Consider the following 14960-nt stretch of genomic DNA (forward strand, 5'->3'; position numbering starts at 1 on the left):
ATATTTTCGTCCGATTTTGAATAATACTAAACAATTTAGCAATTTGTCAACAGATCTTCACAAAATTTGCCACGAAGGTTTCTCTTATAACTCTCCTGATGACCGATGAATTTCATAGAAATTTTAACAATCAATCTTCCAAAAAAAAAATCAAATTTAAACAAATCTTAAATTCAACGACTTAACCAGCATATCCAATGTTGTATAGTGTATCAAAATTTCGGCTTCGCCCGACTTTAGCCCGTCTTTACTTGTTCGATTTTTTGGCACTGTACGACGTTGACGTATGCGAGTAGCATATATTCTCCTGCGAGTAGTGCACCATACCTATTCACATCTACACATCGTATAATCTTCTCGAGCAGTACATTTGAGAGATCATGCAATAAGCAGACCACGTTTGGTATTCTTTCCTATTATTACTGAGGAACGTGCATTAGCAAACGTCATGCTGTAGAGTAATTTTGCAGGGATATCGAACTCAGAAATGGCTTGAAATACCTTTGAACGTATAAGGCTGTCGAAGGTGACCTGTGCATTTCGGGTCTTTCTCGGATTTGGGGCGGTGTGTATATTTGGTCAATGGTGGATTATCCAGGTCTTAATCGGCATCGGAGGCCACCATAGCGCAGATGTAGCTCCCATATAAAACAATTTCCATCGGTCCATAACCAGATAAAGCTCCCATATAAACCGATCACCGGATTTTAATTCTTGAACCTCTAGATGGCGTTATTCGTATTTTGCACACTGACTGAGATCTGTTTTAGACTGCCTGACCATAATACTGTCCTGCAGAAGGAGGTCTGGACGATCACGAAATGCGTGCGCTGGTGTGGTATTAGCACGAGGACATCGAGTATGATCATCTTTACAGACAGTAAACAGGCCAAAGGAGCAACCAGGACGGTAGGATCACGAACTGTCTTGGAATGTAGGAAAGAGATTAACGCCTTCTCTGAGGATGGCACGATCCGCATCGTTTGGGTGCCTGGTCATAGCGGAGTAACTGGATAGAAAAAGCGGACGATTTTACAGTGAAGGCCAGACAACTGCCGTCGACTTAATCCGAGTTAAGGACGTGGTCGACTAATGCACATGTAACCTTGTGGAACAGCTAAACGGTCGGTAGGACGACGAAAATACTATGGGAAAATCCACATCCTGAGAAGTAGAGACTATTACTAACAGGAAGTAAGAAGGTGCAGCTTGTGATAGCATGTGTAGGGCATGCGTGAAATATGATGTGACGTAGAAGCATTTCCTATGTCAATGCCCGGCTTTCGCGGCTAACAGATACCGGCACTTAGATGGGGACACAATGCCAGACGTGAACCACCTTAGGGGCGTGGCATGGGAAACCATAAGGATTTTGTAAGTAGCTTGAAACTGTGCCTAGTTTTGTAACGCAAAAAATTAAATTTAGTTCATATGATGATCAATTTCGTCGCCGGGCCGTTTAAATTTTTTAAACTTCCAAAGTATTTTTGCGTAAACAAAAGACTTAAGAAAGAAACTCCATAAATAAACACACCAAATTCTTTATTCATACATTGTAGATTTTTCATTTTAATTTGCATTTAAATTTGACCCATTTTAGCCAGAGGCTCTATAACATTTTCATAAAGAATATTGGATGGCTGTCGTTGTCGTCTTTTTGGCTTTTGAGGTTTTATTGCATTTACCAGCTGATAAGAAGAGACCAAAGGAGATGATTTCAGACAAACGAAAACGAAAATAAAAACAAAAACTCTTCTACTCTAGACCAAAAAACTTAGCCAACTGAAATAAAACTGGAAAATCCCTCCATAGTTTTTGGAGAAACACCAAAGCTGTAACAGAAGGCAGACGAACAGAGGACAGCAAAGAAGTCAGAGAAACAATGTTATCTTTGGGACAATCTTGTCACGAAATTGTGCACATTACATTGAAATCATTCACTGCAATGAATTCCAAGCCACATTGTCTTGGTACAAAGGCAGCCGGTAAACAGGCGCAGACTGTTGCACCAAGCGACGTCCATAGACGCCTAAGTCTGAGCGTAGCTAATGCCAGTTGTGGCAGAGTAACTTTGACATTTTGACCTCACTCGATCAAAGAAAATTACTTGACTCTAGACATCTAAAATACATCATCTTTTTTCGTGTCTGTTTCGGTTTATTTTTGAAAAAAAAAAACAAAATGTGTTTTCTCCTTCGACTTTTAATTCATGATTTGAGCAATGATTCTGTGTCATCAAGATGGTAAAGATGAGATAAATTGTTTGACTATATTTATATTAAAAATGAGAAGAAATTATCAAAATATTAGAAAATATACATCTTCCATTAAATTATGAAGAAATTTAAAGTTCATCCAAATAATAAAAAGAATCCATATTTGCCATAGATTTAGAAGCGAATTATAAAATCCACAACCAATTTGGGTATTTAATGTTCATTCCCGGCCGAACTATGAGCACCACGCAGGCTGGAACTTTAAGCTCCGACAGATAGCGATTTTCGAGAGGAGAGTATCAGGGGGGAGTCGGGTAGCACTGGCTCTTAATTAAATACTGAGTGCCAATGATACTCAAACTGACAAGGCGAGTTATTGGCGCCTTCAAATAACCAATTGCCAACATCAGCGTCTGTTCCCGGGTTAGGGGCGGCTGGAGGCGAGCGTCGGATCTTGGAGCAAGCGGCTCGCCACAACTAGGGCTACATGTGTAATCCCACAAAACCCATGCGGTTGGGGCGCTGGGCCAGTAACCCGCCCCCGGCAAAAACGGAACCACGCAAACGAAAAAATGACCATGATTTGCGGATCTGCACCTGGAATGTCCGCACTCTTTATAGAAAAGGTGCAGTATACGCGCTGGCGGATGCATAAGAGAAGTACAAGGCAGATATTACCGCCTAAGAGGAAGTGCGCTAAGCTGGGAATGGCGTCACTACAATACCAAACGGTGACGAACTATACGATAGCTGCCATAACGCGAGACATGAATTCGCCTGTGGATTTGTTATAAGTCGGAGACTAAAACACCTAGTCTCCAGCTTTGCTCCGATGGATGAGAGGCTAGCCACAATCCGCATAAAAGCCAAATTCTTTAACATCAGCCTTATTTGTGCGCATGCCCCGACGGAAGACAAGGACGACCAGGCCAAGGATATTTTCTACGAACGCCTAGAGAGAGAATATGACCGCTGCCCCGCCCATGATATTAAAATCGTTCTGGGAGATTTTAATGCAAAGATAGGAATGGAAGACATCTTTGGTCCAACAGTCGGAAAGTTTAGCCTCCACGAGATAACGTTCAGTAATGGGTTGAGGTTGATAGATTTCGCCGCGGCAATGGTAGCTAGTAGCACCATATTTAAACATAAGAAGTAAAAAAAGCGTTAAGTTTGGCCGGGTCGAACTTTGGATACCCACCACCCCAGGTATATATATATAACCACCTTTCGTCATAATCCGGTGAAAAATGAACAACTTATGCTCCCATAGAAATATGGTCTGATTTGGACGGATGTCGAGAAGTCTAACATAAGTCATTGTGTTATTTTTCGGCGAAACCGGACAATAAATGCGCCTTTTATGATCCCAAATCCGTAAATCGAGATCAGTCCATATGGCAGCTATATCCAAATCAGGACCGATCTGGGCCAAATTGAAGAAGGATGTTGAAGGTCCTAACACAACTCACTGTCCCAAATTTTGGCAAAATCGGATTATAAATGTGGTTTTTATATATCTTAGACCCTAAATCGGCGGATCGGTCTATATGACAGCTATATCCAAATCTAGACCGATCTGGGCCAAATTGAACTGGGATGTCGACTGACCTAACACAACTCACTGTCCCAAGTTTCAACAAAATCGTATAATAAATGTGTCTTTTATGGGCCTAAGACCCTAAATCGGCCGATCGGTCTATATGGGGGCTATATCAAGATATAGTCCGATAAAGCCCATCTTCGAACTTAACCTGTTTATGGGCAAGAAAAGAATCCGTGCATAGTTTTAGCTCATATCTCTATTTTTAAAGACTGTAGCGTGATTTCAACAGATAGACGGACAGACGGACAAAATGATCCAACTGCTTGATGAAAGCACTCCTTGTTTCGACGATATAATGGCACAATGGTAAACTATTGCCCACGTACTCCATGAAAAATGCCGTGAAATCCGTACTTGGGTACCGGAAGCCTCCTCCAAGAAACCCATGGTACGACCAAGAGTGTCGAGATGCTACTGAAGCTAAGAATGCGCCATATAGAGCAACCCTGCAATCAGTAGCAATGCGCCAGATGAAGGAGAGGTATCGGGAGAAAAGGAGAGGAGAAACGTCTATTCCGCAGAAAGAAAAAGGAAATGGAAAGACGTGAGTGTGAGCGAATTGAGATGTACAGGAGTCAGAATGAAGTCCGGAAATTCTATCAAAGAATTAAACATCAAACCGATGGCTTTGGTGCAGGCACATCCTTCTGCAGAGACAAAGAAGGAAATCTGGTAATTGGCCCAGATAACATGCTGAGGATACGGAAAGAACATTTTACCCAACTGCTAGTGTCCGATGTTGGCAGCGAAGAGAATACCGCAGAACCAATCAATGATGATGGTATAGAATGTTTACCTCCTAGTCAGAATGAGGTCAAAGTAGCAGTGACCCGACTGAAGAACAACAAGGCAGCGGGAGCCGACGGGTTACCCGGTGAACTATTTAAGATCAGAGGCGACACGCTGATAAGGCGTATGCATCGGCTTATCTACGCAATCTGGCTAGAAGAATGCATACCCGGTTATTGGAACCCCAGTATACTATATCCAGTACACAAAAAAGGAGACAAGACGGAATGTGGCAACTACAGAGGAATAAGTCTTCTCCTCATCGCATACAAGATGCTCTAGAGCGTACTGTGTGAAAGATTCAAACCGAAAGTCAATGAGATAATTGGGTCCTATCAATGCGGCTTTAGACCTGGTAAATCCACCCTGGACCAGATATTCACACTGCGCCAAATGCTGGAAAAGTCCCGAGAAGGACAAATCAACATCTACCATCCAGTTGTTGACTACAACGCCGCCTTCGATACTCCTTTACATTCAAAGGTATTTCAAGCCATGTCTGAGTTTGTTATCCCTGCGAAATTTATAAGACTCTGCAGGATGGACACTTGCTGATACGCGTTCCTCAGTAAGAACAGGATAGAATCTCTCCGAACCATTTAATACCAAACGAGGTTTCAGACAGGAGACAGCCTATCGTGTGATCTCTTTAATATCCTGCTGGAGAAGATTATACGACATGCAGATGTGAATAGATATGGCACAATAATTATAAGAAAACACATGCTACTCGCCTACGCCGACGACATCGATATCATAGGTCAGCCACCGGAAGTAGTAACTGCTGCCTTTGAAGGAATCGAAAGATAGTCAGTGAAAAAAACGCCTACCAAGCAGTTACAGAAAATGTAGAAAGTTGGGAAACACAACTTGGAGATAGTCAGCAACTTTATCTACCTCGGCACTGCCGTAACCCAAACGAATGACACCAGTTTTAAGATAAAGCAAAGAATAATACTGACACACAGAAGCTACTTTGGACTGAGTAAGCAGTTTAAAAATAAGGCCATCTCTCGACAGACGAAGATTGCACTACACAAGACACTGATACTACCCGTGTTGTTATATGGTTCTGAAGTATGGATACTTGTGAAAGCAGATGAGAGAGTGCTTGGAGTATTTGAGAGAAAGGTTCTTCGAAAAATATATGAACCAGTTTGCGATAATGGAGAATATAGGCGACGTATGAACCACGAGCTGTATGAGCTGTATGACGACGATAGCATAGTTACACGCATTAAAATACAACGCCTGTGTTGTCTGGGTCATGTTATCAGAGTGGATGAAGAAGCTCCAAAAAAGAAGTCTTTTGAAGGCAAACACGATGGTACACGCAAACCAGGACGACTAAAAGCCCCATGGAAAGATCAAGTGGTGGGAGACACCTCGAAACTGAGTGTCAGAGATTTAAGAATGAGCGCAGAAGATCGAGATGCTTGGAAAGCTATTCTACGTTCGGCTAGTGGAACAAATACTCTGTCATAGCCAATTTAAGTAAGTAAGTAATGTTCATTCTATGAACTTAACAAGATAATTTGGTAGCACCAAATCTTACCAAGTTGCAAGAAAAATGTTTTGGTTTCCAGTATCCACGATAATTGTGTCCATTATCCGCTATAACCGTTTTATAAACCCATCCTCCGATGTTAGTTCTTTGGGCACTAAAAGTCATAGATTCTATATAAGCACATCTTTTGTCTTTAAATCTTTGGACACTAAAAATGACATGTCTTAATGATTTTCTCAGAATTTAGCACTCAAAAAATCAACGTCCAATCTTGTCAAACGCAGTCCGTACTGAACCCAAGGTACTAATTATTGAACTTAACACTCTTATACTCGCTTTTTGTTCACTTACCAGTGCGACACCTCTTTGGAGAGAAGTTTTACATGGCATAGTACCTCACAAATGTTGCCACCGCTGAAAAATTATCTGATGGTTTCGCCAGGATTCGAACCTAGGCGTTTGGCGTCGTAGGCGGACATGCTAACCTCTGCGCTACGGTGGCTTCCGTTTGTTCACTTACCCGTTTATTATTTTTTGTAGTTAGTGTTGTTGGCGTTGTTAAATTACATAATACTATCGCATTGCGGGAAATCAAAAAAAAAACTACATGCTGTCTATAATCTTTTAATTGATTAACATACATAAAGTTCACTTCGAACGATTTGACATTATCTTTAACAAAATGCAGTTGATAATTGTTGAAGATACTTGAAGTATTTATTTTAAGCTTGGTAACGTACTCAGCGCTAATGTACTCATAATGTGTGATAAATACCAACTTAACCAAATTTAACACTTGTGCCATTTGTCTCGTAAGCAAGTCCATGTCATCACACATCGATATGGCCAACAATCAATGGTGTGTTGGCCAACATTTGCAACAGCAAAATGCTATTTTACCTTACATCAATGTATATAAGGCAAACTTTAAATGAATAACAGAGAAGGAGAGAGAAATCAAGGAAAAACTTACAAACGCTTAAATATGCATTTAGATCAAACAAAACTCTCTAAACGAACAATTTTGAAGAGCACCACTTTTGGCACTTTCCTGCTGAACTTCTAGTTATCAAATAACAACACCACAAATAAATGGTCAAACGAATTCAAATTGAAATCGTTGTACTAATTGAGCAATTTTGAAATCATAAATAAATCATTTGATATACAGCGGTCAAAAAAAGTATTCATCATTCAATGTTTTTTTTTTAATAAGTCTACAAAAGACAATTGGAATAAAAACATATTAAACTAATGATGCAGTAGTGCTTGTGTGATATATATGTACACAATTTCATTGTTTTTAGAGAAAAAATAGTATTTATTGGAACAAAAAGGGCCATTTTACAGCTGAACACAAAAAATTAAACAAAAAAAGTATTCATCATTGCAAAAAAACAAAAAAATAAATAACATAATTTAAAAAAATTAATACTTTGTTATTCGACCACCGCGTCTTATAACTTCTTTTAAACGGTTTGACATCGATTGGACTAATTTAGCGGTTATATTTTGGTCTATATTAGTCCATTCCTCCATTATCACCTGTTGCATTTGACTCTTGCTCGAAAAATTGCGCGTTCTCAATTTGCGTTCGAGATGTTCCCAAAGATGTTCAATTGGGTTCAAGTCGGGACTTTGAGGAGGAGTTTTAATGACTTTGGGGCAGTTATACAGCATCCACATCTTGGTATTTAAAGCAGAATGTTTGGGGTCATTATCTTGATAATATTGAAAGTTATTACCAAGCCCAAGTTTTACAGCACTATCTTTTAAATTCCTCTTTAAAATGTCAATGTAATACTTATGATCCATTACTCCATTAATAATTTCAAGATTTCCCGCTCCTGAAGCCGCCATACACCCCCAAACCATTAAACCACCTCCACCATGTTTTACAGTAGCAACTGTGTTTCGTTCTTCAAGCTCTGTATTTGGTTTTCTGTACACTATGACCTTTCCATCGCACCCAAAAAGATTAAACTTGCTCTCGTCTGCAAAAATGACTGTTTTCCAAAATGATTCGGGCTGTTTTACATACATTTTTGCGAAGTTTAGCCTTTTCACTCGGTTTATTTTATTTATAAAGGGCTTCTTACGTGCAGTTCTTCCTCTGTAACTATGCCTTTTGAGTGTATTTCGAATTGTTTGTGTAGTAACTTCCTTCCCTAAATATTCCATAGTGTTTTTACGAAGAATGGTCGCATTTGTCTTCGGAGTTTTCTGAACTTGCCGCACTAGCCAACGCACATCTCCAACTGAAAGTGCTTTTGGTCGACCAGATCTTGGTTTATTGTCAACAGTTTTCGTTTCTGTCCACTTTCTGATGATGGATTGTATAGTAGATCGTGGTCTATTTAATATTTCACTGATAGTTTTTTGAGTTAAACCATTCCTGTGGTGTTTTATTATCAAAACTTTTACCTCATCAGAAACCTCGTTTTGCTTACGACCCATTTTGACAAAAACTATATTTTCAATGAAATTAAATATTTGCTGTCAAGGGCAAAGCCTCCTTTACTAAATAAAACAGAAAAGGGGGATTCCCAAATAATATTTGAATTTGACTTTGATGATAGCACATCAATGATGAATACTTTTTTTGTTCTGTTTTTGGTGTTATTATATAAAATTGCATTTTTTGCGCTAATTAAATTTATTTTTTGAATTTATTTTAAAACATATTACGAAAAATAAACTATTGCATAAAACTGCATTATTTGTTTACTTTAAATTTTCTTCAATTACCCAAAATAAGTGAATTTATTATCAATTTTGCTAATGATGAATACTTTTTTTGACCGCTGTATAAGATTTACCCGTAAGTTGTACACTTTATAATTGAATGCGGGTTTTATTTTGTTCCAGTGTCCCAGAGCATCTGTTATAAAATATCTAAAAAAATATTTTCTATTTGAAACGACTAGAAAACTGTTTTGGAATGTAAAGAAATAAATCATTGCTACTTGAGAAAATATCAAATAAACAAGTGCATGTAATAAGAGTGGCATAAGTCGACTATATTTAGCACTAAAACATAAACAAAAAAATTACAAAAAATACAAGAATTATAAACCAGCAAAATTGACTTGGTCCGTACCGAGCTTTTGATACACACCATCACGCATATAAATCGTATCTATATTTTGTCTAAATCCGATGAAAAATATTGGGTTGCCCAAAAAGTAATTGCGGATTTTTCATATAGTCGGCGTTGAAAAATTTTTTCCAGCTTGTGACTCTGCATTCTTTCTTCTGTCAGTTATCAGCTGTTACTTTTAGCTTGCTTTACACAAAAAGTGTAAAAAAGTATATTTGATTAAAGTTCATTCTAAGTTTTATTAAAAATGCATTTACTTTCTTTTAAAAAATCCGCAATTACTTTTTGGGCAACCCAATATATTGTTGGATTTCCAGATACGCCCGGCAGAACTTAACACGTTTTTACTTGATTCGCATAAAACAGATTTAACAAATTTCAAATAAGTGCATATTTTCATAAATATTCTGCATATCATATAAAGACTTACGCCATGTCTTTGCATCGCATTATTTATTGCTTTTTCAAGTTTCTGCACTCAAATGCAAGCTACACATTCCGATTAAATTAAAAGAAAAGTGCGTGCGAAGTCTAAGAATGCGTTGCATAGATTAGGCCAATTAAAATTATGAATTCTAATTAAATTAGAATTCCATACATTTCATTTACTAACCTGTTATTAGGCATAATTTTTCATAAAATTCCATTTTTAATTAAGTTAAGTATTAAAACTCGAAAGCCTTGAAACAAGTGAAATAATGTTATACAACAATTACGAGCATAAAAGAAAAACATTATTTATGGGGCCAATTTGACCAAATGACACGCTCAACTCTTTTTAAACCTTCAGCCAATTATTGGGTTGCCCAAAAAGTAATTGCGGACTTTTCATATAGTCGGCGTTGACAAATTTTTTCACAGCTTGTGACTCTGTAATTGCATTCTTTCTTCTGTCAGTTATCAGCTGTTACTTTTAGCTTGCTTTAGAAAAAAGTGTAAAAAAGTATATTTGATTAAAGTTCATTCTAAGTTTTATTAAAAATGCATTTACTTTCTTTTAAAAAATCCGCAATTACTTTTTGGGCAACCCAATAGAAGGAGAACCAATGATTGAGGTCATCCAAATAAACCTCCAGCGGAGCGAGATAGCAGAATTCTCGAATACTAACGACGCAATAACACTTAATACTGGTAACACCGCTACCTTAGTTAATAGGATTAGGGAGGAGGTATTAGATGTGACGATATGTTCGCAAAATCTAAACGATTATTTTCCGGATTGGGGGGTCTACTTGGAACACTCTTTCTCTGACCATCGCGATATTAGGTTTTGAAAAGCACGGCCAGCGCCCAATCCGATAAGCTTTCGGAATCAGTTGAAAACCAACTGGACAAAATTCGGAAGGCTACTCAGAAGAAGACTTGGGTAAGATAATTTAGATTGTCCAAGCTAGAAGACATTGACGAAAATGTTAACAGGATTACGACTGCTTTGGTGGGGTCCTTCGAACATGGTTGTCCTCTTTGGGAAAGGAAATCAGCCCAAGAAAACCCCCTGGCTGACCGGAGAGATTCGCACGTCGCAAGAAAGCGGAAGTTTATTGGGGCGTGTATTACACACGGCTCAAGGAATGAAATGAAATTACCACAGCGGCGAAACTTTGCTGATGCCACTAAGATGGAAAAGTTTCTCTCAAAAACCATCCCCAAACTGAAACCTTAGTAGACGACATGGGAGTGAGAACAGAGACAACGGAGGAGACGTTGAAAACCCATTTTCCACAGGATACGACGGGACTTACGGAAACGCCGGAATCTTGGAATAATGACGTTGATCGAGGGTATATAATTAGGGAATTTTAGAAGAGCACATCGTAAAAAAGCGGAAGTATATTGGGATGTGTATTACACACGGCTCAAGGAATGCTATAAGATAACCAGAATGACAAAATGTGCCTCCTGGAAGTTTTTCTGCGAACAGATCGATAGAGTTAATAACGCCGCCAAGAAGAAAAAGTTTCTCTCAAAACCCATGTCCAAACTGAAACCTTAGTCGAAGACATGGGAGTGAGAGCAGAGACAAAGGAGGTCATGTTGAGGCTTTGGATGAATACCCACTTTCCACAGGATACGATGGGACTCACGGAGACACCAGAATATTGGAATAATGATGTTGATCGAAGGCTTATCATTACAGTATTTATGGTGAAGGAATCCTTGTGGAGTTTCAAACCATTCAAGTCACCCGGACCCGATGGAATATTTCCGGCGTTACTACGGAAGCAGGCCAACTCTCTGGCGCCCCACCTGCCCAATATTTTAACAGCGTTCCTAAGACTTGCATATACTCTGAAAACCTGGCAGGAGGCAAGGTAAGTTAATCGACACCAAAGTCCTACAGTCCTATAAACCTTACGTCCTTTCTACTCAAAACCATGAAACGTGGCCAATATATTTTAACAGAATGCCTAGGACTTACATAAACTCCAAAGCCTGAAATAGAAGAATGCTTCGATCCCAAAACGTACACACTGGCGCTATGCATCCACATCGAGGAGGCTTTTAACAATGTGCGGACATACACACTGATCCAATCCTTAGACCAATATCGGGTGGACCAGGTCCTTAGAGACTGGGTAAACCATATGCTAAGGAGCAGGTGGATAAGTTGTGCGTTCCATGGCATAAATATAAGGGAGAAAGTGGCACAGGGCACGCCACAAGGGGGAATTTTATCGCCACTCCTATGGGTGACCACCAAAAATTACGGATGCTGACTGAGGAGGGATTTGAACTCGTCTGCTATGCAGATGATGTTATAATACTTCTAAGGAGTAATGAACCGAACCAGCTATACAGAAGGGCCGAAAGGGTCTTGTATATGGCATATGACTGGGCTAGACCCAGAGGTCTCAATGTTTACCCAGAGAAGACTGAAATATGCCTGTTCAAGAGGAAAACAAAGGTGGGCCAATTTGACGCACCACTCTCCCTCAATAGAACGATATCCAAGATCTCAAGTGTGATCGTGAACAGGGAACTGAAGTGGAAGTGTCACATTCAGGAGCATACTGAGAAGGCTCACAGATGTTGGACAATATGTACATGTGGCGTAGGCGCGAAATGGGGCCTGAATTTAGGGATAGTCCACTGGCTCTACAGGAACGTGATTAGACCGATACTTACTTACTGCGATGGAGAAAGTGGATAATACAACAGGTTCAGAGAACATATTGTCTTAGCGATGAGGACCACACCTGCTATTCTATATATCCGACCCATAGTCATACAGATTGAGTGCGAGGCAGTTACTGCGGCTATGAGACTTAAGGCAATGGGAGAATGGATTGAGGAGAGGAGCAGCTCATACCATCGCGGTATAATCGAGAGGTATAATGAAAGATTATATAATGGAAGATGATATAATGGAAGAGACGACAATCTAGGTCGAGTGCGAGTCACTGCTGCCAGCGGCAACGTCTTGGATTGACGGAACCGTAGTATTGCCATCTGAAAGATCATATTACACGGATGGATCAAAGCTAGAGTACAGAGTGGGCCTGGGAGTCTACAGTGAGAACCCAGGGACTGAGATCTGTTTTAGACTGCTTGACCATAATACTGTCCTGCAGGCGGAGAACCGGGCGATCACGGAATGCGTGAGGTGGTGTTAACGCAACGACGTCGAGTAAGAACATATTTACGGACACTAAACTGGACATAAGGGCAATAACAACCAGGACAATAAGATCACGAAGAATCTTGGAATGCAAGAAAGAGATTAACGCCTTTTCTGAGAATGGCACGATCCGCATAGTTTGGGTGCCGCGCCATATCGGAGAAACTGGGAATGAGAAAGCAGACGATTTGGCAGTTAAGGCCAGAGAGCTGCCATCAATAAATTTGGTTAACCCGAAGCCTTTCAGGTTGACGCAGTCCGAATTAAGGGCATGAGCAACGAATGCGCATGTGGAACAACGAAACGGTCGGTAGGACGGTAAAAATCATGTAGGGAGATCCAGATCGTGAGAATACGAGGCTATTAATGAAAGGAAGTAAGAAAAAGGTATATAAGTAAAGCTTTCCGTATCATAACGGGACACATAGGACTACGAGGTTACTCATGTAAAATCAGTGCGGCAAGTGATAGCATGTGAAGGACATGCGGGGAAGATATGAGACGTTGGAGCATTGCCTATGCCATTGGCCGGTTTTTGCGGCTAACAGATATCGGCACTTAGGTGGGGACACAAAACCAGACATGAACCAACTAAGGGCGTGGCATGGAAAACATGGGTAACTACCAGGTATTAACCCGGTACATTGGGTATATACCCGGGTATTTACCCATTTCGTATTCTTTGCATATAAACCTGATCTTCTAATCTCATAAAATCGGATTTTAGTTATATATAGCCGCTATATAGACCGATCTCCAAACTTGAAGTCTTGAGGCAATATATTGGTTATTTTTCATCCGACTTCAATGAAATTTGGCACAGTGAGTTCTGGTAGACCCCTATTTATTTCTGCGGTTGTGACCACCCGGCCCGACCCGACCACCCGGTCTCCCGATATAGGATATTGAGGCCATAAAAGTTTCATTTATTGCCCGAATTCGATTAAATTTGGCACAGTGTGTTCTGGTAGATACCTACCCCTTCCTGTCAAATGTGGATCGGATCATATTTGGATATAGCTGCCATATATACCGATCTCCCGATATCGTGTAATGAGCCCATAAAAGGAGCACTTTTTATTCTATTTCAATGAAATTTGGCACTGCGAGTTCCGTTAACCCTCTTAACCTTTTTGTTGAATATCGTCCAGATCGGACCATATTTGGATATAGCTGCCATATACACCGATCTCCCGATATAGAGTATTGAGCCCATAAAAGGAGCATTTTTCATCTGATTTTGATGAAATTTGAAACAGTGCAATTTGATAGACCTCTACACCTGTTTGTTGAATATCGTCCAGATTTGACCATATTTGGATATAGCTGCCATATATACCGATCTCCCGATTTAGAGTATTGAGCCCATAAAAGGATCATTTTTCATCCGATTTTGATGAAATTTGAAACAGTGCGATTTGATAGACCTCTACACCTGTTTGTTGAATATCGTCCAGATCGGACCATATTTGGATATAGCTGCCACATATACACATCTCCCGATAAAGAGTATTGAGCCCATAAAATAATCATTTTTCATCCGATTTGGATGAAATTTGAAACAGTGCTTTTTAGCACCCCTCTAAACCTTTTTGTTGAATATCAACCAGATTGGGCCACATAGGGAATATGGACCAGATACTCCACACAATATTCTATACAATTCTCTAAGCGTTGGATATTTATCCGGTAGAAACCCATCTCTATAAATGGACGAATCCCAAAATTTAAAATTATTTTGGCCTATTAAATATAACTCATATTTATGATCCCATTACTGCATACACAATACTAGAGACTGTTTTAGTATTTTAAGAACACTAAATCAACAAGTGCTCTGACATTGAGTCCATATGTTGGGTAGGGTATCAATTGTTACACCGTCTGGTTGCCTTGTCTTTTGGTTGATGTTGGTAATAGCTCTGCTGGTTTTCTTTAAGTTCAACTCATCACTTAGCTATTAGGCGTGTTAAGTTTTATATATTTTTTATTTACTTTGTTTTTTCATCGAAAAACAAAAACAGAAAATTTATTTATTTTTGTCTAGGTTGGCTATTTTTGCACCATCTTGGGTGATTGTTTTTGTAATGTTTTCCTAAGGTTTTGCTGAGATTTTGTTGGTT

This window comes from Stomoxys calcitrans, chromosome 5 (assembly GCF_963082655.1).
Source record: "Stomoxys calcitrans chromosome 5, idStoCalc2.1, whole genome shotgun sequence".
Lineage (NCBI taxonomy): Eukaryota > Metazoa > Arthropoda > Insecta > Diptera > Muscidae > Stomoxys > Stomoxys calcitrans.